Source organism: Zootoca vivipara, chromosome 2 (assembly GCF_963506605.1).
Source record: "Zootoca vivipara chromosome 2, rZooViv1.1, whole genome shotgun sequence".
NCBI lineage: Eukaryota > Metazoa > Chordata > Lepidosauria > Squamata > Lacertidae > Zootoca > Zootoca vivipara.
In genome coordinates this window covers 58,353,191-58,379,729 of record NC_083277.1, presented here as the reverse complement: position 1 = coordinate 58,379,729, position 26,539 = coordinate 58,353,191, and the positions used below count along the sequence as shown (strand labels likewise).

At 45.3% G+C, this 26,539-nt stretch overlaps 1 protein-coding gene across 1 annotated transcript in view; it reads left to right on the top strand.

Moving 5' to 3' along the window:
- The first annotated feature begins 4,788 nt into the window (after positions 1-4,788).
- The window catches only part of CPLX2 (complexin 2), a 130,439-nt gene continuing 108,688 nt past the window's right edge, over positions 4,789-26,539 (top strand). Inside the window, exons 1-2 of the mRNA XM_060271615.1 lie at positions 4,789-4,911; positions 14,252-14,342. The gene's annotated coding sequence lies outside the window, so the exon portion shown is untranslated. The remainder of the gene's footprint in view (positions 4,912-14,251; positions 14,343-26,539) is intronic.

Genomic DNA, 26,539 nt, shown 5'->3' with positions numbered 1-26,539 from the left:
GATAAATAAATGAGATTCACCCAGGCTCAGAGACATTTGGCCCCTGAATCCCAGTTGCTGGGGTCAACAGCAGGTAAGGGGCTGTCGTGCTTGAGGGCTTCCCAGAGGCATTTGGTTGGCCACTGCAGGAAGCAGAATGCTGGACTTACTTGATAGGCAGAGGGCCTTCTCGGTAGTGGTGCCCGCCCTGTGGAATGCCCTACCATCAGATGTCAAGGAAATAAACTATATCTGACTTCTAGAAGACATCTGAAGGCAGCCCTGTTTAGGGAAGTTTTTAATGTTTGAAGTTTTATTGTGTTTTTAGTGTTCTGTTGGGAACTGCCCGGAGTGGCTGCGGTATAAATATTAATATTATTAGGCTTTTGGCCTGCTCGTACAGGCAAGTTCTTCTAAGGGGCTTCCACACAAGCCGTTTACTTTGCATCTGCAGTGCCCCAGGCAATCATTTTCAGGTGCATGACGTCATACTGGCACTGAAGATGTCCTGATTCCCCCCTCCCACAACTTGGATTGTGTAAAGGTAAAGGTAAAGGGACCCCTGACCATAAGGTCCAGTCGTGACCGACTCTGGGGTTGCAGCTCTCATCTCGCATTATTGGCCGAGGGAGCCAGCATACAGCTTCCAGGTCATGTGGCCAGCATGACAAAGGCACTTCTGGCGAACCAGAGCAGCACACAGAAATGCCGTTTACCTTCCCGCTGTAGCGGTACCTATTTATCTACTTGCACTTTGACGTGCTTTCGAACTGCTAGGTTGGCAGGAGCTGGGACCGAGCAACGGGAGCTCACCCCGTCGCAGGGATTCGAACCGCCGATCTTCCGATCGGCAAGCTCTAGGCTCTGTGGTTTAAGCCACAGCGCCACCTGCATCCCATCTTGGATTGTGTAGGTTTCCCCTAAATGTGGGGGGATGCAATAAGTAAATGGTATAGTCCAGGTGGCGCTGTGGGTTAAACCACTGAGCCTAGGGCTTGCTGATCAGAAGGTCGGCGGTTCGAATCCCTGTGACGGGGTGAGCTCCCGTTGCTTGGTCCCAGCTCCTGCCAACCTAGCAGTTCGAAAGCACGTCAAAATGCAAGTAGATAAATAGGAACCGCTACAGCGGGAAGGTAAGGGCGTTCCCATGTGCTGCTCTGGTTTGCCAGAAGCAGCTTTGTCATGCTGGCCACATGACCTGGAAGCTATACGCCGGCTCCCTCGGCCAATAATGCGAGATGAGTGCGCAACCCCAGAGTCGGTCATGACTGGACCTAATGGTCAGGGGTCCCTTTACCTTTACCTATAGTCATGAAAACTGGCTGTTTCAAATCCAGCTGGAAGCATTCAGTGTTTGGAGGTGGTTATTTTCTGACACCTTATACGATGCTTTTTGGGGTACAGCATACCATCACGGCCCTTTTGTTCCATTTTGATTCATCACAGCAGACCTGGGCCAATCTGTTTCTGGGAGCAGTCACAGCAAGTTGCCTAATTCTTTTCACTTTGATGCATCAGCTGCTGAGCAACAAGAGTCATTCGGTCTCCTCGAGAGGGTGAGCATGAAAATTTCAGGAGCAGCTCCACAACAGCCACATAAATATTGTTTTGAGTTATTTCTCGAGGCATAACGGCATGGGGGCTCCATCCAGTGTTACCTGTTGCTTCTTCTTCTTTTTTAACTTAGTAGTGGAGCTTGTCTTCTGCACCACTGTAAAGCCAACCCTACCCATTCCCAATGCTACTATTTTTAATTATTTTTTATCTGCTCTACTATGGAAAAGAAAAAGCAGGTGCAGCATAGGTGCTGTAGGAGTTATTGTACTTTTCCACTATGCAGCTTCACACATACGCCATATGCACTGTGGGAGCTAGAAGTATGCAGGCAGCAGCAACTGCACAATGGTACACTTTCTGTGGGTGTACAATTGCTAATTCCTGCTTTGTTATTAGTGCATGTGCTTAGTGAAGTGAAGCAGGTAGCACCTGGGAAACAAGAAGAAAAAGAAGGGTGTGAGCTAGGCATAGGGAACAGAGGTGGTTTAGGGTGATGTGACCAGTGAGCACTACACTGCAGGGGGCACCACAACAATGTAGAAAGGAGTGTGAGAGGTTGGGGGTGCCCTCCCAGGCCAATCCTGGCCCATCAGGCCTCCCCACTTGGCCCATGAAGCTGTTTTCTCCTGAAATTACACCCACCTGCCCCATACATGGCATCACACCTGACCTTAGGTGTGATGCAGATGGAGAGGCAGCTGAAGAAAGCAGGATTGAACTCCCTACATAGCAGCGGATACACAAGAAGTTCAATCCTGCCCTGAGCTATATCTTCCCCCCACAAGGGAGGCCACCTATCACCAGAAGTCAATGGCAGCTGACTGACAGGTAGGTGGTCCCACCTGTCAAAGTTGGCCTGCCAGATACCCTGAGCTAAAAGGTTTCCCCACCCTTGGTCCATGCCAGGGGTCCCCAGACTAATGCCCGCGGGCCGGATTCAGCCCGAAGGCCTCTTTTATCTGGCCCGCAATGACCGTGACAACCCCCACTGCCCGCTGCCGCCGCGCAGCAGCATGGCTGCGCATTTCCGGGTCGGAAAAAAGTGCCGAAAATCGCTTGTGCGCATGGGCCTCCCCCGACCCAGAAGTGCACTGGAAAGGACGTTTGTGCGCTATTTCCGACCCAGAAGCATGCTGCCATGCCTGTAAGAGCATGTGCACATGTGCACGGGTGCGTGCTCATGTGCGCTCCTGTCCGCCGTGCAATTGGCACGGCAGGCACTGGCCCAAAGCCGGGTAAGTTTGGGGACCCCTGTTCTATGCATAGACAAAATATGCACATTCAGTCATGTAATGACCACTGATGTGGACAGGATATCACAGATGTGAATGACAGAGGGTTCTATCCATCTAAGTTCTACTGGAAGTAGACCCACTAAAATTAATGAACATAAGTTAGTAATGCCTATTCACTTCAGTGGGTCTACCTTGCCATCTGATATAATCTAGTCCCATCCCCAACGTGGGGCTCAAAGCCACGACCCTGAGATTAAGAGTCTCATGAGCTTTGTATGTCTTGTCAAGGAAACCCCACACTCAAACTGATCATCAACACAGAATGGAGATTCCATTTAATCATGTGTGAGATCTACTAGAGATCTACTCTGAACACATTTCAGTAATTCAGTTCTGAATGTGCTTTTACAAACCATGAGCCTCTGGAATACGGATACACATCTCAATTGGCTAGGGGAAACCTTGGGCCCTCCAGATGTTGTAAGTACATCTCTCATCAAGCCCAGACAGCATTGGGGCTAATGGGAGCTGTAGGGCAACAACATCTGGAGGGTAAAACCTAAATAAATATCCTCCTTTAATGCTCACCCCCCTTTTCAATTTTCTAATCCACTATTCTTCAGGAGGAAGCAGAAACCCATTACAACCAGCCAGTGAAAAGCAAAAGCTGGCAGCCCAAGATTTGTCTTGGTTTCTGCTCAAATCCAGCTCCTAATACCTTAGGGCTTGACTTCCCATTTTAACTAATGACCTCATCAAAATTCTGTGAAAAACTTATTTATTATTTATTGTCTCATTTCGCTCCTTAGTCAACCCGACTTTCCCCTCAAGTAACGGGAACCTAGAAGCCGATGACAAACGTCCTATCCGGAGGATGCAAATGAATGGCCAAAGGGGAGCGGGGGAGGGGACTTTGATGTACACCCCCCCCCCAAGGCTCGAACAACCGAGAGAGAGAGAGAGAGAGAGAGAGAGAGAGAGAGAGAGAGAGAGAGAGAGAGAGAGAGAGGGAGAGAGAGAGAGAGAGAGAGAGAGAGAGAGAGAAGCCTTTTCGCACGGTCAAAAGCGACAGGTTTGTTCGCAGACGGGATAGGGACCCTCGCTTTAAGATCTTGACCTCTTGCATACAAAACCAAGCGCGGCTGTCGCGTTTTAACAGAAGCACAGAATTGTAGCAAAGGAGCCAACTTCTAGAAGAAGCCTAGGTCCCTTCGCCTCCCCAATAAAATATTTGAGGCTTCCCCCCCCCCCCCAAGAGAGTTAATGGGCATTGCCATTCAAATAGCGTGCGTCATGTGAACGAGTATGCGGGGCGGGGGGTTCCCCCCCCCAATATTTTATTCAAGTTGGCACCCCTTGTGGATGGAATTGGAAGGTTTACCACGGGTCATCTAGTCCAACCCCCCGCAATGCAGGAATCTTCACATAGGTACCACAGGCTAGCCAAATCACGCGGTCGATCCTTCTTCCCTCAGAAGGAACAAATAAGTGCCTCTTCCCCGCTCCCAACCTTCCGCCCGCAAATGGGTAGCTCCGCTCTTCTCTCCCCACCGCCTTAAACGTGCTTATCCCCACCCCACACCCTACCCAGCCCTTCCCAATCCTGACGCTCAACCCCGAGCTTTCCCGGCCCTCCGAAACGGCTTGTGCGGTGCAGAAGCGCGCCTGTCGCTCTACCTGCCTGCTCCGCGCCTTTCGCTCTGCCCCGCGCCCTCCCCTTCTATCTGCCTGACACGTCTGCTCGCTCTCCAGGAACGACGTGAGGGAGAGAAAGAGAGAGAGAGAGAAAAGCGCGCCTTCTTCGCCACCTCGCCTCGAGGCTCTCCCCCAGCGGCTGCAAGGAAACAATGGTCTGGAGCCCGCCGCCGCCGCCGCTACGACCAATACGATAATGTGCGAGCCTCCCTGCCGGGCTCGAGGCGGCTATTTTTAGCAGCGCCCGCAAGATCCCCCCACCCGGCGCGCTCTTCCCTCCCCTCGCCCAAGCCGGGAGTGGAAGCGCCGCCGTGCAGGGCAAAGGGAGCCGACGAGGCACCGGCTGCTGCTGCTGCGACTCCGCTCCCCGCCCCCTCCCGCGGAGCGACCCGGGCGGCCGGCGCCGCAGGAGCCCTTCCTTGCACACGCTGCGCCAGGCGCCCAGGTGGGTTATGGCTGTTTGTGGTGTTGTCGTCTCGGTCGCCGCCGCTTCTCCCTTAGCCGCCCCGCCTGCGAGGCCCAGAAAAGAGAGAGAGAGAGGGAAGCGTGCCTCTTTAACCCCCTCGGGGCTGGGCGTGTCCGCGCCGCCGCCGCCGCAGCCACTGCTTCCCGCTCGCCGGCTCCGAAATGGTGGACGCGCCGAGGCGGGCGAGGAAGGATTGGGACGCAGGTGGAAAGGGCGACTCTTCCAGCCAGGCGGGCGCCCACCTCCCCGAGTCCTCCCGGCGGCTTTTCCTGGCTCTGCTTTCCGGCAGTGGCAGGAAAGGGCCTAGCTAGTGTCGCTGGGAGTAGCCACCTCTCCACCTCTCTCTCTCTCTCTCTCCCTCCCTCCCTTCCTTCCTTCCCAACGAGCCAAGTAGTCCCATCTATTCCCGCCTGCGGTGTGTGCACGGGGGAAAGAGCTCCGGCTGTTTTGCCTTTTATTGAGGCTTCACCAGACACCCCAGCCTCCAGTCATGGAGGCTTCTGCAAAAGCCTCCCATTTCCTCTCGCTTCCCCTCCCAGCTCCTATTAATAGCAGGGATGCTTTTGTCTTTCCTTTCGCATCCGTTAATTATTCTCATTACTGGGACAGGGTAGGGAGCGGGCAAGGAGAGCTGAAGAAGGAAAAAGAACAAGAGCGGGCGCGGGGTGGGGAGAGTAAGCAGCCGCCCAATCTCTTCTTATATAATCAGGGTAATAAAGGGGCTTTCTGCAGCCTGGTGGGTGGGGGGGGGCGATGTGTGGGGTGCTGTGGGATTCCCCACGTACAGACACGCACAAGCCCCTCCCCTAGCCCGTGCTACGCTATAGGCGCAGGCCGCGAGGTGGGCCTGCTCTGGTGGAGCCGAGGTCAACAGATAATGCAACTGGGGGGGGGGGCTCTCACCCAAATCTACAGGAAAAATCTGTAAGGGGGAAAATGGGGATTTGAATACAAATAAAGGCCTCTTGAATTTAATGTATAAGCAGATCTGCCCCCAGTCCCTGGAAGGATTTTTAAAAGTGTACAGTACTGGCTTTGAGGTCTATACAGAGGCTGGAGTCCTAAAAGGCTTCAGATAATGCAACTATAGTCACAAATTGGAGAGATGGATATGTTATATGTGATATTTGATTTGGAATTTATAGTTGAATGTTGTATATATTATTAGTATTGTGTTATATATATTTAGTATGATTTAATTTTGATGTATGTTTTAATTCAAATCTTAATAAAGTTTATTTAAAAAAATTTAAAAGATAATGCAACTATATTGTGTACTGCAGAAGGAATGGCAATTCTATTTATTTAGTTTCGGTTATCAGATCTGTGCATTGGCTATCTAAACATGCACTGCAACAGATGGCTCGTAGCTGAACAGGACTGGTGCAGCACCATGCATGGTACCGTGGTGCTTTGTGCTCCAAACTTGGTTGTGTCACACAACCCATCCCTGTCTGGTGTACCTTAATAAATAAATAAAAATATTTTCAGTGTATCTGAAGAAGTGTGCATGCACACAAAAGCTTATACCCAGAACAAACTTAGTTGGTCTCTAAGGTGCTACTGGACAATTTAAAAATATTATTATTATTATTATTATTATTATTATTTTGATTGTGTCAGACTAACACGGCTACCTACCTGAATCTGGTGTACCTTAAGAGGCACACAGAGCCTGAGCAAAACCACAACCTCAAAAACGTCCCTGGGTGTCTCAGACCTCAATAGTGGAATAGCAACTCTCGTGTGTGTGTGTGTGTGTGTGTGTGTGTGTGTGTGTGTGTGTTTTATTATATATTTTAAATGTTTTGTTCTGAAGTTGTATCTTGGTGTTTTTTGTTATGTGTATGACCTGCTTTATTTTTTAATTGTTTTGAGATATATATTATATGTTACTTAAAATGCGGGATTTTTTTGTTCTTATTAGCAGTAGCAGTTGTATCGAATGTGGAATCTGTATTTTAAAAATATGTATAGTAGTTTTTGTTGAGAAATGCAAATTGCTTTGATTTCTTGAAATTGCAAGATTGCAATTTGGAGTTTGCACCAACATCGTCTTTTGACCATACCCATGTCAAACCATTATTTACAATGGTGTATTTATAAATCAAAGATTAAAATCCTGTTCTTTCTTTGATCAATGACAATAATATGTCATCCAGAGTAATATGGATTACTTTCCCATTAACCATCCTTCCACCTTCATTAAGCGAAACAGTAGAACAGCAGAAATTTTCTCTTTTCCCCCCAAAAAAATGGTTTGGAAGGAGGTGGGGGGTTGGTTCAATCTGTACAGTGATTGCAATAGTTCTCTCTTTTTTATCCATAATAAATTAAGATGGTTTATTTAGGATTACACAAATCTACTTCATAAAATGCACTAAAAGGGGGGTGGGCAATGTCTTCTTTTCCCTGATACTTGAACAAAGGCACCTTTAGCCAGGTCAGATGTGGCACTGCTGAGGACTGGGTATTAGATTTGACCTTATGGCAAAGGTGTGACCACCTTTTTCATTTTCAGAGTGGTAGCTGTTGAGGTAGTGGTAACGTGGTATTGTTTAATTGTAGTTTTCATCATGTGACTATGTCTGTTAATGCATTTAACATTTTGTATATAGGATTGGAGGGAGGGGGGAAATCCTATGGTAAGTAGGGGTACAAGAGTTCTAGAATTCTTCCAAGTAGTTTGGATCACTCTATTCACTGCTATGTCCATGGAATTTTCTTAGCAAAATACTGGAGTGGTTTGCCAGTTCCTTCCCCAGGTGGATCACATTTAGCCTAAACTCTCAGCTATTACCTGTCCGTCTTGGGTGGCCCTGCACGGCATAGCTCATAGCTTCTCTGAGTTATTCAAGCCCCTTTGCCACAACAAGGCAATGATCCCATGCGGGAGGCGGTGGAAGACAGGAGTGCCTGGTGTGTTCTGGTCCATGGGGTCACGAAGAGTCGGACACGACTAAACGACTAAACAACATTCACTGCTATTGTTCAGAAGGATAAAAGCCCCCCCATCTTGACCTGGCTTTCTTTACTTGCTATTTCCAACACTGGGGGCAACACCTGCTTATCCAATGGGATGAGAAGAGAACAACAGAGGGAGGGGAAGGAAGGGAAAGCTGAGGTTGATGAAGTGAGAAGGGCAAGCACATATTTATGTGGAACAAAAATATTTGGACAGCTGGTAATTTTTGGAGTCTTGCCTTATTGTGTCATTTATCCCAAACCATGTTCCTAAACTGGCCATGAACCAGAAATACAGGCATGTGGCAAAAATCTGTGGATATTTTATGGAGCGCATAAATTATGGTGACAACATGTTGATGCTTTCAGCAGAAAACATGATAACTGAATGCACCTGTGGCAGTGAACAAGATGATAACAGCAGTGAGTTGTCTGTTGTACAGATTATGTGGAGAGCAACCTATTTCAAATACATAGAGTGTATATGCTCTGTATTAGTGGTATCCAAACTGTGTACCTTCAGTTTATCATTTCATCCTCATTGACTTGACTGCCAAGGGTTTGCTGTAAGATGCTTCTATTTTTATTTAGACCAAGATTTAAGGTACGCAATCAGTTCTCACAGAGCACCAGCCAAATGCAGCGAACCTCATTTTTGTCCTCTCAGGACTGCAACACTTAACACATCTAGTATTCTTCTCTGACTGTGAGAACTGCAGCTTAAGGTTGGTAGCGGAGTCATGTTGCAGTTTAGGGAAGCTTTTCCATCTTTCCTGATCTTCTCATCTATGATAGGGTGCAATGTTTAATCAATTAATCTGTTAAGATTAATGGATAGAAAACAATTTTAATTAACTAAAACAGTGCCCTCCAATAATCCAGGCAGCATATTTTTAACATTAAAAAAGTTGTTACAGGTACAACCAAAGCTTATTAAGTAACCTATTGAAGGAGGCATTCCTTTGTTTCACACAGGAGACAATGTTTCTCCTAAAAAGGCTACCTGCTAGAACACATGTATACATCATTAAAACAAAGCATGTGTCTTGTTTCAGAGCTATTGTTTTACCTACTTTCAAATTTCTGGGCTAAGAATTCTTTAATCATGTGCCAGCCCCATTTGCTGAGCTTCCAAAGAACCCCAGGATTTCCTGGAACAAAGTTTTAAAAGCCAGTGTTCCATAGTGAACAACGAAAACCAGACATGGATTGTAAGATGGCTCAAAGCTTCTGCTTGGGGAATAAGATTTATGCCTGGAGATGGGGAAGCACACAAAAAATCTGCCAGAAGTCACTGTCCACTAATCCTTCAGGTGTTAGAGCAGGGCAGGGGACCTTGTAACCCTCCAAATGTTATTGGATGCCAGCTCCCATCAGCCCCAACCAGCATGGCCAGTTATGGTGCAACAGCATCTGGGGGCTACATGTTTCTCATCCCTGTGTTTGAAAGCTTGCATCATCACCCTTGTACCATTTCTGGGATTCTGGTAGCACCATTATTTCCTGTTCAGAAGAATCCGGAAGCATCACAAAAGATAACACACTACATATAAAGATGGAGCTTTGAAACTTCTTTGAATGCAGGTGGGGGTTTGTTTCTTCCACCTGCTGTGTGCACCAGCATTAGTACTGAGATCATCCCAGCTAGACATAGCTATTAACACCTTGGAGAGGTAGATGAGAAATTGTGTTCACACCTTAACCCTTCCAAGTGTTTTATTTGGAGCAGTTTGTACTCGAGATAGCTAAACGGGCCCAACAGGATTTTCATAGATTTTTTTTAAATGAGAAAAGGAGATAAGTCAGATTGTCAAATCATTATTGTTTTGGTTGCATTACAGTAGCACCAAGAATCCCCTGTGAGATGAGCAGTGAACACACATAGTAAGAAAGAGCTGCACATCTTGCCCTGGACAGTCCTGAGAGCAGAATATAAGCAAGGCCAATATCATTGTTTGGAGAGAAACAGCCAGATCAGGGACGGGGGGGGGGGGGGGAATCCAGATTTCTTGGTTCTTCTATCATTGCTTTCTGCACTGACTAGCCCATATGTTGTTTGCTTGTTTTAAGAAACATTGAACCATGTACAATAAAATCTTGGGACACAATCCAACAGAAAATAAGCATTTTTATGTAGAGTTGTCTCCATGAGAAATAACTGTGTGTACTTACCTTCCTCCATTGCCTTCAGTGTTACTTAGGCTGTCCTGAGAACAATTCTTACTGAACTCAATAAGACTTGCTTCTGAGTCAATGTGTATAAAAATGTCACTGTTAACTGCTTCAGATTGGTTGGATCTGTTCTGGGCAGAAGGTAGATTGGAATCTACTCTGGAATATTCAAGCTTTGTTGTGGAAGAAGGGTTTTCCTACACAGCTGCAGCTAGTTGCTATAGGTAGCAGAGAAGGACTGTAGCTGATGTTGTGGTTTCTGCTTATTCTTCTTACCTTTTAGTGCAGTGGTGGCCAAACTTGGCACTCTAGCTGTTTTGGGACTACAGTTCCCATCACCCCTGACCACTGGTCCTGTTAGCTAGGGCTGATGGGAGTGGTAGTCCCAAAACAGCTGAAGGGCCAAGTTTGGCCATCACTGTTTTAGTACAATTAAAGTTGTTTGTGGAAAAGCAGGTAAGCATCTTTGTCCTGTTTCTCCCTTGAGCTGTCTGTCTACATGTTCCTGAACCCTCCCTGCATCGCCCTTTCAGAAAAGATGGCTTGTTTTGGGGTGAAAAATGAACTTGCAGGAGGAAACCCTGTTAAACCTTATTGTAAGGTAAAGGTAAAGGGACCCCTGACCATTAGGTCCAGTCGTGACCGACTCTGGGGTTGCAGCGCTCATCTTGCTCTTATGGCCGAGGGAGCCGGCGTACAGCTTCCAGGTCATGTGGCCAGCATGACAAAGCCGCTTCTGGCGAACCAGAGCAACACACGGAAATGCCGTTTACCTTCCCACCGGAGTGGTACCTATTTATCTACTTGCACTTTGGAACTGCTAGGTTGGCAGGAGCTGGGACCGAACAACAGGAGCTCACCCCGTCTCGGGGATTCAAACCGCCAACCTTCTGATTGGGAAGCCCTAGGCTTTGTGGTTTAACCCACAGCACCATCCGCATCCCTTATTGTCACATCAGACTAATGTGGTTGCAGAGAAGATCCGGCTTCCTTCTGGCAAGGGTGATTTATACAAAACTCCAGTTTTATACTTTGAGAGGTTTAGGTTGTGAAATGCAGGAATCGAATACCTAAAATAAGGATCTGGTTCCAGATTAGTCCCACAATTTCACTTTCATTAGGCTTGGAGCTGATTCACACATGCATATGTTGCTGACTTGAGAACTGCAAGATATATGAAGTTATGAGTTGCTACGTAGGTGTGAATGAGGCTTCACATATCAAACTCCACAGATACCTCCATCCAACACAGTGGTTTTCAGTGGAGCCAGTTCAAACATTCAACTGTGAGCTATTTCCATGATGTGCAGGGTATTCTGCATGCTCACAACCTGGCCAGAATCAGGTAGACATTCCAATTTTATGAACTAGTGACTGTACATGGGGATCCAGGCATGCATACATTGTAACTAGTGCAATTGCAGCAATTATTCATTTTTCCTTAGAAGATTCTGTGTTTGACCAGCAGATTTAAATCCCACAATGAACTGTGAAGTTTAGTTGGATTTGGAGTCCCTGCTTGTTTGTGTTTCCATGAGTTGGTTTGCTGAATCCAGTGCTTGGCATCTGGATAAAATAGTCTTCAAGAATTGTCTTTCAAGGTCAAAACAATGTACAGGTAGCCAAAATAGTTTCTGACAGTGGCTAAAACTAGGTGCATGAGGGGAAATGTATAAGGCACTGGAGTCGTTATTGAATGATCCATTTTCTGTCATTTACTCACAGCTTCTGCCAAGGAGAGGAACATCTTGATAATGAGATTGTATTCCCTGACCAACTTGGCTTGATGCCATTACTGGATTGACTCTCTCTATTTTTTTATAAAAAAAATATAATACACTCTTAAAGCCAGTTTTATTCTTTACTTCCACAATATCCCAAGCAAATAATTCCACAGATTAAACTGTGTGGAAAGCTATGATCCAAAAAGATGTAGCAATAAAAAAGATATAAGTACTTTCAGTTCCATAGTCTTGTAGAATCATAAGGCTGAATAGCATGTTAAAGTCTGCTCAAGTAAGGCAGGGTGTGATCCATATCCTTGTCCTTTGGGGACCCATTGTTTTGTTGTTGATGTTTGTAATCTGATGGAGGTGACCTTGGTTCATGAAAGGTTGTGCCATAATAATTGTGTTAGTGTCTAGGGTCCCACTAAAGTCTCTTTTTGTATACAACTAACTGAAAATTATAGGACTTGCACCAGAGATCAGCAGTTTTGTAACTTCTTCAGTCTGTATGAAATTATTCTCATTAGCCATATCTCCCAGCGAACTTCATGATTGAACAGGTATTTGAACCTGAGTCTTCCATGTCTAAACCTACTAACCCACCCTGACTTCCCCACTGCCTTCCTAACCATCATCATATTCCCATAGACAGGCAATTGGTTCATTCTAGGCAGAGTACATCAGTGGGACCAGAAGAGCACACAGGAATTCAGGCAAGAAACAGGACCTTGGAGAGCTCCAAGTGGAGCCTGACAAAGTTCAAGCTGGATACAAACCACCAAGTTCGGCAAAGATCTGGAGCTCACTGAAGGCTGATGAATATGGGCAGCCAGTTCAGGTTGTGAACTCTCCAGGATCTCAGGCATGGATCTTTCAGTGATCCTTTTAACTGGAGGTGCCAAGGGTTGCTCCTGGGCGCTTCCATGAGCAAAGCATGTTGTCCACTCCTCCATGAAAACACGGGCTGTGTTTCCCACTGAGGGTTCATAAAAGAGGTGCTTGGTCAAGTCTCCTATAATTTTCAGAGCATTTGTATTATAATGTCCAAATCAGATTACACACACACACACACATGTCTCAAAGCTCCTAAGTTTGTAGCTAAAATAAATTAGAGAAAGTTAATACATTTATGCAAAGGAATAGACTGTAATGCTCAAGAGACACAAGAGCCTCACACTCATACACATTCTCAGGGTTCTACCAGCTTCATCTGTGCTGATTTCTTTCTGGCTAATGGGACCAATTCTGGTCACCCTCTGTCCCTTTTTCTTCCCTGATTTGTGTGCTGTCAGTGCAGACAACACCAATCATCATTTTGGAGGTGGGGGAGATCCTTGCCAGCAACATTTGTGTACAACATTTGTCATATCTGAGAACTTAGCGGGACTCTCAGCAGAGATGGAATCTTGCCAGCCAGAGTGTTTGTGGGGAAGGAATGGAACCAACGTGATGTAGCCACTGCTGCCATGAAATACTGGGACAGCCCAGTGTTCACACTGAAGGAAGAATCAATACACACCTGAAAATTCTGAAAATTAAAGAGGGAAATGTGTTTTTAAAAACTGATATCTAAAACAAATGTGGAAATGACCATGGAAACTAATCTGGAATCGACTTGGTTTATCTTTCCCTTACCATGTAGCACACCCATCTCTGTGACTAATCTGTCAGAGTGGCTAGGACAGGAGTCCAGGGATAATCTACGTGGCAGAAGGAAAGTGGAATGAAGCCCATTTGTAATGGGGGTTGAGTAACTCTTAGGGGGAAAGCATGGAAACCAGAAATAAAAGGCAGAGACAAACACTGGATTGTTAAAGGCGGGGGGAGATGTTTTGAGGGAATAAGCTACACGTGTTGGGAACTCCTGGATTTTCCCCCTTTTAAAACAGGATGGGAGTAGTCTATATTGGATCAGAGCAGTTGTGCCTGTCCCCTTGGAGGACTAAGAAGCAGCTTGATGGGGTGGGGAGCATGTAAACCAGGGAAACAACATGAGGGGAAAGGTCCAAATATTCACCCGCCCCCCCTTTGCAGCAGCTCTGCTCCAGTCAAATTGAAGATCACCACTACTGCTTTAAAGTCATAACAAATGTATCAGGAGATTAATCATGGATCTATCACGTGATGTCTCATTTGGCACTGAATAGATGGCTGAACCAGAGATTCTGGAGAGGGAACCGCATTTGGAAAATAATGAGATGGTGTCCTAAGGGAGTCATTGCTAAGCAGAAGTGCATGTGATGTACTTTCTAGTATTCTGTTGTGGCTGTTGCCCCTTATAATGAAAGTTCTGGCTCAATGTGTAAGTTAAAGACAGTTGCTGCTGCTATAGCACAGGTGATGGTTCTGCTAGCTAAGGTCCACTGAGCTAGGCCAGAAGTGGCATCAAAAGGAAGAGCAGGAGTGCAAGTCCAAGCTCTCCTTATCTTGTCCTCTTCATCTACATGCCTTTCTAGGGTCTGTGCTCCCTTTGACATGCACTACCTGACTGAGGAGCCCTGCTAGTTACCTGAAGGAGCACCTGCCTGCAGATCAACAGCAAGGTAGGTGCATTTCTCTTCTGCTTCCAAGTTGCTGCTTATATATTTATTTGTTGTATGAATCACCTTTTGCATACATCTTAATGTGATTTGCAAATATACAATAAAAACTCAAAATAGTTTTTTAAAAGTTGTTTTAAAAACAACTAAAGATATGTTTTTAAAATTGATACAAAATGGCCATGTTGATCCTCTACAATTATGGTTTTTGGTATGGGTGTGAAAGCGTTTTCACGGGCTTACTCCATTATAATGTTTCTTTTTTTAAAAAAAAAATATTTTTATTAATTTTCCAATTAAAACCAATTATATCACATTCAATATTTCAAATTATACACATATATATATCAATCAAACCGAATGTTATGCCAAATCATCTAAATAATTTATTTTTTGGTTCCCATGCTTCAAGAAATTGGGAATTCCTCGCAACTGTCCACTGCCGTCTTATTTCTAAAGTTCAAATCGTCCTCCAAGCTCATAATATTCCAAATCTTCCCCTTACAGTCACATAGATGTTTTCCACTTTCATCCGATTGTTCCAGCTGCTGAGATAAATATCAAACAAAGTTTCACAGATGTTCTTTCTCCTGTGTGAGTTAATCAGTCCAGCCTCCCCATAAATCTTCTTAATGGAGCTCCCTGTTGCGTCGAAGTAGCAGCGCCATCTTAAAAGGCTCAAATCACTTTCGTTTTCTCTCATAGCCATGAAAATTTACGATTTATTTATCTTTATAGAATTTACAGCTTTTTCAGGCAGGAGACCCAAACATCCAACCATGAACTCTTGGTAAATTAATGGATCTCCTTGCCCTATAGCTGAACTTAGCTTCAGGTCGCTGCTCCAATTTAAAGTGCGTCACAGCTCATAAATCCTCCGAACGCGTCCAGAACTCCTTCCGTCTGACTAGGGGGGGGCTTTTCTCATCGGCAACTTCACATCTTTAAGAAATATGCTCAGTAACAACAGCTATAAAGTTCAACTCACACAGTCTTTTGCTTCTCTTTCACTCCAAACAAGCCAGGACATCGCGTCCGGGAAGGTACGAGGCAACAATATGAAGAAAAAATAAAAACTCGCTTCCCTTATCGCTCCGTCCCCATCAATCCTTATTCCAGATGCCGTACATTCTTTGACTCCTCTCACTCAGCAGCATAAAATTCTCAGCAGTAAACAGCGCTTCTTCCTCTCCTTCTGAAGTATGTCCATAGATTTAAGCCTAATTATCTTCTTTAACCATGGAAATCCCCGCCATGCAGATTAGCGTCCGGGAGTCCTGGCCGTCGTAAGTGCTCAGCCCAAGCTCCCCCCACTCCAAAAACAGTCGGAGTGGGTCTGGGGGCATCGCGGGCCAGCGGCCCCTCTCCGTAACCCCCGGAGAGGGTAGGGGGTTGCCATTTACTCCCCTAGCAACCGCCAAATTCCTTACGAAGGTCAGAGAGATGGAAAACAGGTCCGCCATTCCTGCAGGCGGAAACCGGAACCCTCTCCATTATAATGTTTCAGTGATTATCCTTTTTTCACTTTGTAACTTAGTTGTTTTCAGATTGTTGCCTTGATACTATTCTACTGAATGTTAGTTAGCTTCGTTCAATGAAGATGTCAACTCAGTGTGTGGCAGTTGTGGAAAAGGTGGAGTTCATGTTAGGGGATCATTGGGAACAAGACTAAAAATGCAACTGCCGATATCATGCTACTGTTATACAAATATGTCTTTGTAAAAATATCAAAATGTAGAGAAATTAAGAGGGTGCCTTTTATCAGTTATGTACTTTCTTAGAATAGTGCGGCTAAGTTGGTTGGTTTTCTTCGAAGCCTGATAGTGGTGCTTTTTGTGTTGATTTCTAGATAGCTACAGGGGAAATCACTGTCTTTAGTTTGGGGTCTCCTGAGTGCTTCCTTTGTCTGGCAGGGGAAGAGGAAACTTAAGTGACACCTGGCACTCTTCTCACAGCTCCTTTTACCCAACTCCTCCACACAGCGCATTGCATTTCCTTTGCCATACATATTTATGGGCCAGAGTCACCGTACATGTGCATTTATATATGATATTAAAGATGTGGATAAAGACCAGCTGTGCAAGGATAGGCCAAAGGGACCTATGGTGCCAGTGATAGCATTGAGGCCAAATCCATTACAGATCTTTAGCGGAGAATGGAATTTGGACCCATTTGCAGGAACTGGGAAGAGAGAACACCTCATACATAGTGAGAAAAAGGCTCAAATCTTTGAGAAGAAGCTACCCTTCAGGCCGAGGCCTTCAGTGTTTATTTCAGGTAATTCAGAAGCTCCCATCTCTGGTGCAGCAAACTACTCAGCTGGGAAGGGTGGTTGTATGAGGTGTTTAATAATACATGACACGGAGACTTAGGGCTTTGTTCACTCTGTACAAATTATAAAATAATAATAATAATAACAACAACGGTAAGAATAAGAATACTCTCCCCTTTAGGGTAGCTAGAACTAGCGAGCAGCATTCCATTCTGTTTCCTTGGGATTGCATTCACAAGTCACTGGGCATCTAGTGACCTGTCTGACTAAAACTGGTTTCAGTTTTAAGTAGTTTCCAAGGATGCCAGTTGTCAGGGATGCTGGGAAATGTAGTCCAGCAACACCTAGAGGGCCACATGCTTCACATCCCAGCTCAATGCTCTCACTTAAGTAGTTGTCTTATTCCAGGCCTATGAGGGATTTGCCCATGTAGTCCAATATTTGTTTCAATGTTCCACACATCACTATGGTAATGTACATTGTGATTCGGGAACCTGCTTTTAGAGCTGTGGTGCCAGTTCTCTAGAATTCTCTTCCATTAGAAATGAAACAAGACCCAACCCTGTTATTCTTTCAACATCCACTGAAAGGTTTTCTCCCAAGCCTTTCCAGGTTTGTCTACTTTGTTGTTTCTTCAGTTTTAATTATTGCACATTTGTTTCTTCAGCTTTAATACTGTTATATGTATGGTCTGTGTTATGCATCATTAATTTTAGTTTTTATCTCTGTACTTTTTATGCTGATTTATTGTTTAGTTGTATTATAGATCATATTTTTTTCTATTTTATTGTCAAGTGGAGTTGGGTTGTAGAGGAAATTCCTCAAAAAGCAGGATTATATATATATATATATATATATATATATATATATATATATATATTAAATGAACAGCATCAACTCTCCAGAGCCTTTGGCAGGGGACTTTCTCGGCACAGACTGCTTCACGTCCTTTTAACTGGAGATGCATTTTAGCATGACAAACGTTTCTCAGATTTATTTATGTACTTATAATAAGAGTTATATGCCCCTCTGCACATAGCATACCAAAGTAGCACATAGCATGTGGTGTGAATATTTTTTCCTTCTAATACTGTATGTCATGGCATAGCGCATGGGCCCACTTAAGCCCATTGATTTCAGTGGATTTTAGCATGCCTAGTTTTGTCTGTGCTGGGTTGCTTTAATTCATTCTTCCCAGTGAATAGAGTAGTGAAACATTAATATATTGGCCATTATTTGAAGGTTTCTGCTCAATTGGTTGTCTTAAATTTGACTATGAAACCAACTAAGGTTGCAGTTTTGAACCTGCTCAATACAAACTACGTAATCTTAATACAGCAGTACCTTGGGAGTCAAACACAAACTGTTCCGGAAGTCTGTTCAACTTCCGAAACATTTGGAAACCAAGGCACGGCTTCTGATTGGCTGCTGGAAGCTCCTGAAGCCAGTCGGTAGCTGCGGAAGCCATGTTGGACGTTCGAGTCCCAATGAACGTTCGCAAACCAGAACACTCACTTCTGGGTTTGTGGTGTTCGGCAGCCAAAACATTTGAGTCACAAGGTGTTCATCAACCAAGGTAGTTACTTCTGAGTAAATCTGAGTACGAGTTTGCACTGTGAGTAGCCAGTTAAAATGCTAGATGCAGATCTACTAAAGGTAGAATGTTATTTTGAATAAGTTACACAGCTAGATAACGTATTATTTGCAAAATGATCGTAAGCATATGGCCTTTGTGGATGGGAAAGTCCTTATAGACAAAGGAACTCTGAGAACACAGGAAGAGCCTGCTGGATCAGGCCTATGACCCATCCAGCACAGCAGCCAGTTCACACAGTAGCCAATCAGATACCTGTGGGAAACCTGCAAGCAGGATTCAGGCAAAGAAGGGTACTCTCCCCTCATGTGGTTTCTAGAAAATGGTCCTCAGAAACACCACTGCCTCTAACCATGAAGGCAGAGCCGAGCCATCACAGCTGGTAGCTGTTGATAGTGCCCCCCACCCACCCATGAATTTAATCTAACTCTATATATCCATCAGATTGTTGGATATACACATAGACCGCCTTTTTTCAGAACACAGCTCCAAATTAAATTCCACATTTTTTAAAAAAAAAAACCTGACTGAAACGACTCATTTTATTGTATTGATCCTAAGATGTTTGTCAGAGCTGGAGATAATACATGCATCTCTTAATGCAAGTTCTGTTATTGTGGCATCTCTATATGCCCCAAGTGCATTGTTGCTCATGCACAATACTCCCGCAAGGCCCTCATAATACAACATGGTGGGATGTACAATGTACAGTTCTGCTACTTTACATCCCTGTACAGCCTTAAAAGACAGAGGTGTTTATTTATTTTTGACAGCAAAATTGTTTGAGCTTTCTGAAGTGGAGAGAAATAAAAGGGAAAGGAACTCTGAGTCACTTCTGATGAGATAACAGTGACAACTGAAGCAAGGCACCACCACAACCCCTGCTCAGTGCAACTTGCCATTTTTCTTTGCACAGAAGAGATGGGATCTTGCATTAGTTTACAGCTTCCACATTACACACGCTAAGCAATGTGTGTGTGCATGTGCACCACATGTTGTACAGTGGCTCTAATAGCACAGTCCTCAGACATAAGTTGCACTGTTTTCGATGAGGCCTACACATAGGTAAGTTTGCATAGAATTGCGGTCTCGAGCTGTAAGCTTATTCACACTCAGTGGGAGTCAGCTCCACGGAACTCCTTAGGTCTTAGGATTGTGCTTTAAATTGCTAAAGTAAGAAGGAAGTGCTTCTTCTCACCTTGCACAGCCAAATGATATGGTGGCCGTCAACAGCTTGAGGACAGCTTTAAAGTGACAGTAGACAGATTTGGGGGGGGAGGAGCTAAAGCTTTCCATAGCTACAGTATTTTTTATTACCGTGTTTTCCCTATTTTAAGACGTAGTCATAAAATAAGCCGTAGCAGGCTTTTAAAGCATTTGTGAAATATAACATCCCCCCTGAAAATAAGCCATACCTCCGCGCTGCACGGAGCGAGACCGTGAGCGCCCAGCCAGCCAGCGGGACCCAGCACACCGGCCGCAGCAGGAGGAGGAGGACGTCTGCCGGGTCAGTGCCCGGAACCGGCTACTGCTGCTGCTGCAGTGCCGCACGGAAGGAGAGCACCAAGCCAGCAGCAGCAACGCCAGCCGCGGCAGGAGGAGGCAGGCACCCAGCACCAGCGGCTGCTGCAGCCCCGACAAAGTGTGCAGCAGCACCGCGTGCCCCGAGGCAGCGGGACCCAGCAGCAGCGCCGTCCTTGTCCTCCCACTGCTGTTGCTGCTGCTGCCAGGCCAGGCCAGGTGGAGGCGAGGCTGCTGCTCGCCCCTGGGGGCCGCGGAGGAGGCTGGGTGGGGACAGCTGGAGCCCAGCTGGGCAGCAGCAGCAGCGGGAAGACAAGGACGGCGCTGCTGCTGGGTCCCGCTGCCTCGGGGCGAGCAGCGCTGCTGCGCGCTTTGTTGGGGCTGCAGCAGCCGCCGGTTCCAGGCGTCTGCCTCCTCCTCCTCCCGAAAAGGAATGCTCCGCTTCGCCACCACCACCACCCGCAATGCTAGGGCTGTCAATCGCACCCCAAGGGTCCAAAGGTCCAAATGTAGATTGCTTAATAATAAAAAAATAAGACACCCCCCGAAAATAAGCCATAGGCTTATTTTCTTGAGTAAAATAAATATAAGACGGTGTCTTAAAATATGGGAAACACAGGTATTTCAAATGTATAGCTTTCCCTTCCACCCTGAAAGGAGCCTAGGGCAGCTCACAATAATAAATTACATTTTTAAACAACAATAACAACAAAGCTCTTAACATGTTGCAGACAGCAGTTTAAACCAGAGTATGAAAACTTTGTAAAAGCCCCAAACCCTGGACAAATAAAATATTGCTACATTTCCTGAATGCAGCTGACTGCCTGGTTTCCCTTGAAAGGGAGGCCCATATCTCAGGTATTGCCATTGAGATGGCCTTCTGGTATTTTGAGGTATAGCGTTTCTGATGTTAGAGGTAACATACAGGCATCATGGTTAGTATTTTTGGCCCGAAATTGGAAACCTGGGATGGGCGGGGGGGATAAGGACTTTTCTCAAGTCATTGTTCTTCATGCTGCCTTCTACTGATAGGGACCACGAACAAGACCTTCACTGTCAGATACCTCTGCTGTGCTTATCTTATTTGTTGAGTTTCTTTCTGAGTGGTGGCACTTTGTCTCAGCCCATCGCTGCTCTACTGCACTGCTTCTAACTAAAGAGGAACCGATTTTCCAACATGTCCCCAATGCCTAACTATAGTTTCTCTGGTTCGAACAAGCCTGTGATCTTTTGGAGAGTCACTGGGTGATGATGATCTCATTGCTGACCATTGCTATTTTAAAAAAGAAGAAAGATTAGATGTACACTCACCTGCTGAAGCTGTAATAGAAGAAAACGCATAACTTTCAGATACTTTTAAAAAAATAGAGGATCAAAAATATGGTCATAACGGGGATAGTTGTGGAGCTTTTCACTAGTCAAGTTGAAAGCCATATTCATTAGGGAGGCTGTGACAGTTTCACAACCACATGCTGTATGGCAGCTCTAAGGGAAATGGATGTATACTATCTGCGGGAAGAAGAAACTCATTTTTCCCAGTGACAAAATATTGTTTTGAGTGCTGGGGAAACATTTGCTCCACAATAAAAAAGCATAGCCTCAAGGGAAGACAAGCGGACAGTGTGCTACAAATGAGAAACAACCGTTGTTATTTATTTATGTAATGAATGTGCATGGCAGCCCTTGACAGAGCAACAGAAGTGCAATTGACAGATCTCTGCCCTGAGGAGTTTACATTGTAAATTTAGACATGATGGGCAAAAGAGAAGTAGGATGAAGCACGGGTAAGAGAGATGGTTATGTACAAATACATCTCCATATATTTTAGGAATCATTTCAATTGGACACTAGCAAACTAGCTGCTGATTTATTTGCCTAAAATGATAATGAGCTTGATCATGCTGAGAGACCTATAGAGTGCTAAGGGTTTCTTAGAATGAAATTTCTGTTCTTGAGGGGGTAAGTGCCTAAGGGCAGAACATTGCTTAGTTTGCATCTTTCAGACCTTCAGAGGAATGCTGAAGTGAAAACCCAAGTAGGAGAGAGCACCCATGTAGTACAGTACAGGCAAAAGATTGGAAATGGGGAAGCCTCTTATCCTCTAGATGTGTTGAACTACAACTCCCATCAGTGCAGCCATCACAATCAATAGAAAGGAATTATAGGCGTTGTAGTCCAACAACACTGGAAGGACCAAAGTTTTCCGAACTTAGTGTAGAAAACTGACACCCTCCTTTTTTTCATTCTTTGCCTGTGAGCAGCTGTTGGAGAAGTCAAAGAATTTTTAATTGCCCTATGGGTACTACAGCACCTTAAGACCATTCTAGGATGCTTCCAGATACTGTAACCTGTTTATTGAGCATTCATTCTGATTTGTTTTTGTGGAGGTTTGGTGACAGTTGCAACAACCAAGTATTATTACCACACTTTCCACTGCATTTCCCATCACTTTCCTTATCACAAAAAGTCAGTTTTTTGGGGGTAGGGGAGAAGGCTTGTTGTGCAAGACCTCCCCATCAGCTGTAATTGCGCAACCTGAATTTGCCAATATTTGATTGAACCCTACCTGAGAAAAGAAGCAGCCTGGAAGTGCTTCTGCTATTAGAAGAGGGACTCATTTGTTTTTAACCTACTGAATAGACATGTCCCATCTTTATTCCCACAAATATGACACTCCCAGGCTGTTGCTGCATGGGGGGGGGGGATTCTGCACCGACTCAGCACCTGTCAGTTGTGCACCAACACAAAATTCACCAACTTTAAAAATTAAAGAACAGAGACAAATGACTGTGCTTTGCTGGTTTAATATTTAAACATGAAGGCAGTGAGCTTGATTCTGATCTCAGTTGCCTTTGGCACCACCAGCAGCAGCCTTTTGGAAGTGGCACCAGGATCCAACCCCACCCCTAATGTGGCATGCCTGCACAGCTTGCCCTGAGGTTATACTGCAAAAACAGCCCAATACAATTCCTCTTCTGCTGTGTTTCCCAACAGCCTCCATCACTAGCTGGGCCCTACCCTCGAGGTCTTTAAAAGCACAATTTCACTAAGTGATCTTCCAGAGGTTATTGTTACTTTACACCACTTCTTTTTCTTCTTCCTGTTTTTTTTAAAGCAAACTAGAGAATTAGAACAGCAAGACTGAAACCTTTTAGAACTGCAGCCATTATAATGTTCCCACCACATGAGCAATTCATCAGAGAACCAACTTAGCAACGGAGGCTGTGGATTTCCTACCAGTGGAAGTTTTTAATAATAGATCACAGACATTTTTTCAAACACACACACACACACACACACACACACACACACACTGGATATAATTAATCCCGTCTTAGTGTTCATGGGGGCTGCCCACTGAGTGACCTTGTAGGATCCTTGCCATCTTATTTATATGCATATTTATGAGTTTTCTGCATATTTAGTAAAGCAGATTTATTTTTAAAAAAAGTACATGGGAAGCTACTATATACAAGTAAGACTTTTTATCCATTCGACTCAGCATTGTCTACTCTGCCTGACAGGTGCTATCCAGCATTGGGCTTTTCTATTGCCTGTCCCTGCAGACACCAAGGTTGAACCTATAACCCAGTTCTGCCATTGGGCTGTGATTTCTCCCTAAAGCTCTGCTCCTTTGAGCATTAAAAAGAGGAATATGGGAGAAACAGTTTGTGCCCAAACATTTTTTTTAGGTTTGTTTGTTCCAGTCTGGAAATTATTTGCAGGCATGGAAACTACAGTGTGAACATGGGCTGCCCAGCCCTGCCAGGGTTCCACCATTCATAGTATCATAAGAGTTGGGAAGGAACTCCAAAGGTCATCCAGTCCAACCCCTGCCAATGCACAAAGCCCACTGCTGTAGCATTTGCGATAGGTGGCCATCCAGCCTCTCCTTAACAGCTTCCAATGGGGAGCCAGCCTATCTAGTCACTTCAGATCAGTGCACACAAGGGATTGTGATCCAGGTGCATGGGTTTTTAAGAGATGAGGAAACACTGTCGTCCTTAGGCTGCAATCCTATGCACACTTACTAGGGAATGTGTCATGAAACACAGTAGGACTGACTACTGAGCACACATGCATTGGTTCAGGATGCCTCTGAACTGCATGAGGTTTTCAGTTTCTGGCAAACCCCATGGTTTTGACAGTTGCCTACTACCCACGTAACTGTTGACAGGATGGATGACAAATGGGAATGTTTGCCCAAAGAAAGTAGGGTAGCACACAGCACAGGATCTTCACAGGTATCAATGTATGTAGTGCAGATCTTCCTGTGAGTGTGGGTTTGTGGCTTTGCAGCATTGTTTACATATAATGTCTTCTATTTGGCTGCGTTAGACAGATTGTTACATTTCCTTCTCTTGTTTTATACTCCATGGTTTAGGATCACCTGCATTTACATTTAATCTAGGATCAAGACAACCCCTTCAAGTTGCTTGCAGATTCACCCATGCACCATAAAGCATGGGCACTGAAAGTGAAGGCATTTGCCTTGATTTTTGCACCCTGTAAGCAGCAAGCACATTCTGCTGTCTCAAAGAATGTGCTCTCTTTTTTTACTATTTGCAAAATTTGCCCAGTAATTCAAATTGTGCAGTAGGCAGCCTCATACAAGGCATGCAGCTGTTGTTTTACCTCTCAGGGATTTGGGATGGTGGGTGACTAAAGCTGCGACAGAGGGCTCAGCCCCACTTCCGCTTGGCCTGCTGCTTCCCCCCCGGGGAAACCCACTCTTTGCTGCTGAATTGGAACAAACATCAATCAAGTTTTCCATGGACTGACATTTGCTCCAATTCAGTACTAGTGGGGGATTTCATGGGGAAAGTGGCAGGGCAAATGGAAAAACTCTCAGACCTGTGCTTTGTAGACACAGGACTGCACAAGTGTGGATGAACCCAGAGTATCGTTCAACAACCCCAAGATGCAGGTCATGCTGCTTTGTTAACTCGGGAACCCTGTGGTTATGTAGAAGAGTTGCCGATGCAGTTTTGATGCAGTCCAAAACAGTCCAAGTGCAGGCATCTTTGCTGCAAAAGGTGTGATTTTTTTTTTTAAAAAAAAAACCCTCCTGGCCACTTCAGATGAAATTAGATGAACACCCACAGACAGTTTTCCATTGTAAGAGATATTAGGGTCACTGATTTTGTGTGTGTGACATGTCTTGGAAGCTGAAGAGACCCCCCCCCCAACATGTTACTGCTGCTGCTGCTCAGACATTTTGACTGTTCCTCTCTCCCTAGTTACTTCTGCACATAAACTTGCCCTTCAGGAAGAGGCTGTTCTGGTCCCATCCTTCCTGCTTTCTAGCCCAGTCCAGCGTTTAATGCCAGTAGTAGCAGCTGGAAGAAGGTGTTTGCCCAAGAAAAATGGCCCATGTGCCTCACAGCTGCCACAGAGCTTCCAAAGCATCCAGGGACAGGCAGCTATGACTAATGGGCTCCACAGGCACCTGACAGGAACGGTGCCTTCTCCAAACATACCTCAGGCCAGGCTCAAACTGTGATGTCACTCCAGAAAATCTCTATTAGAGTCAATTATGTTGCTGCCGCTGCTTCCCTTCCTCTGCTTCTCTCAGTGTGCCTCTGATGAATCACCTGCTAAGACTGAAACATAGCTGCTGGAAGAATCTTGATCAATGCTCTAAACTGGAATCAAGCTAGAACTTTTGCCAAGCCTTCCAGTCTTGAGTGTGTGGCCTCTGTCCACCTGCTTTCTCGGCAACTGGTGAACATCCTCTTCCCCAGATTCCCTTTCCTGAGCATGAATCAGACAAAACAATGTCAAGATTCTGTCAAAAGCAACAGTTTAGAAACCAATGGCTGGATGTGAATGGCACTTTGGGAATATGTGCATCAATACAGTACTAGGATCCTGGCGTTGAAAGCCAGCTCAGGACGCTGCCATCTGCTGCTGCTCTTTTCCAAAAAAGAAAAAAAAGAAGTGCTTTATCCATGCCACACAGGCCTGTTAACGATTTACCAGACAGTGGGTGGCGCTGTGAGTTTAACCACAGAGCCTAGGTTGGCGGTTCGAATCCCCATGACGGGGTGAGCTCCCATTGCTCAGTCCCAGCTCCTGGCAACCTAGCAGTTCGAAAGCATGAAGTACAAGTAGATAAATAGGTACCACTCTGGCAGGAAGGTAAACGGCGTTTCCGTGCACTGCTCTGGTTTGCCAGAAGCGACTTAGTCATGCTGGCCACATGACCTGGAAGCTGTACGTCGGCTCCCTCGGCCAATAAAGCGAGATGAGCGCCACAACCCCAGAGTCGTCCGCGACTGGACCTAATGGACCTTTACCTTTACCTTTAAATTACTCTGTGCCCTCAGTCACATCCAGACTAAAAGCTTCCCCCAAATAATCCTGGGAACTGTAGTTTGTTAAGAGTGCTGGGAATTGTAGCTCTGTGGTGGGTAAACTGCAATTCTCAGGGTTCTTTTTTAGAAGCCGTGTGGTATAAATATGTGCTTTAAATGTACGTATCATGTGGATGTGACTGCAAGGGTAGGAATCCAGTGTAGCGCTAAGGCAATCATTCCATCAGTGCAAGGATTTCTGCTTGCATAAGGGGATGTTCTCCCCCTCTCCTACCCCTGCAAGCCCCCTAAATCTGTCCTAGGGGTTCCCCTAATCCTCTGGAGCAAAAGTAGGGAGGGTGCAGACGGGAGGGGAAAATTCATATTATTAAAGTAGAAATCCTTGCGCTCATTTCTAGAATACACACCCCAAGTCAAGAAGCTGCAGCCAGCTTTGCATTCTGAGACCAAATTCACACTTTATCCCAAAGAGGTGAAAAAGAAAGTATACACTTTTCTGA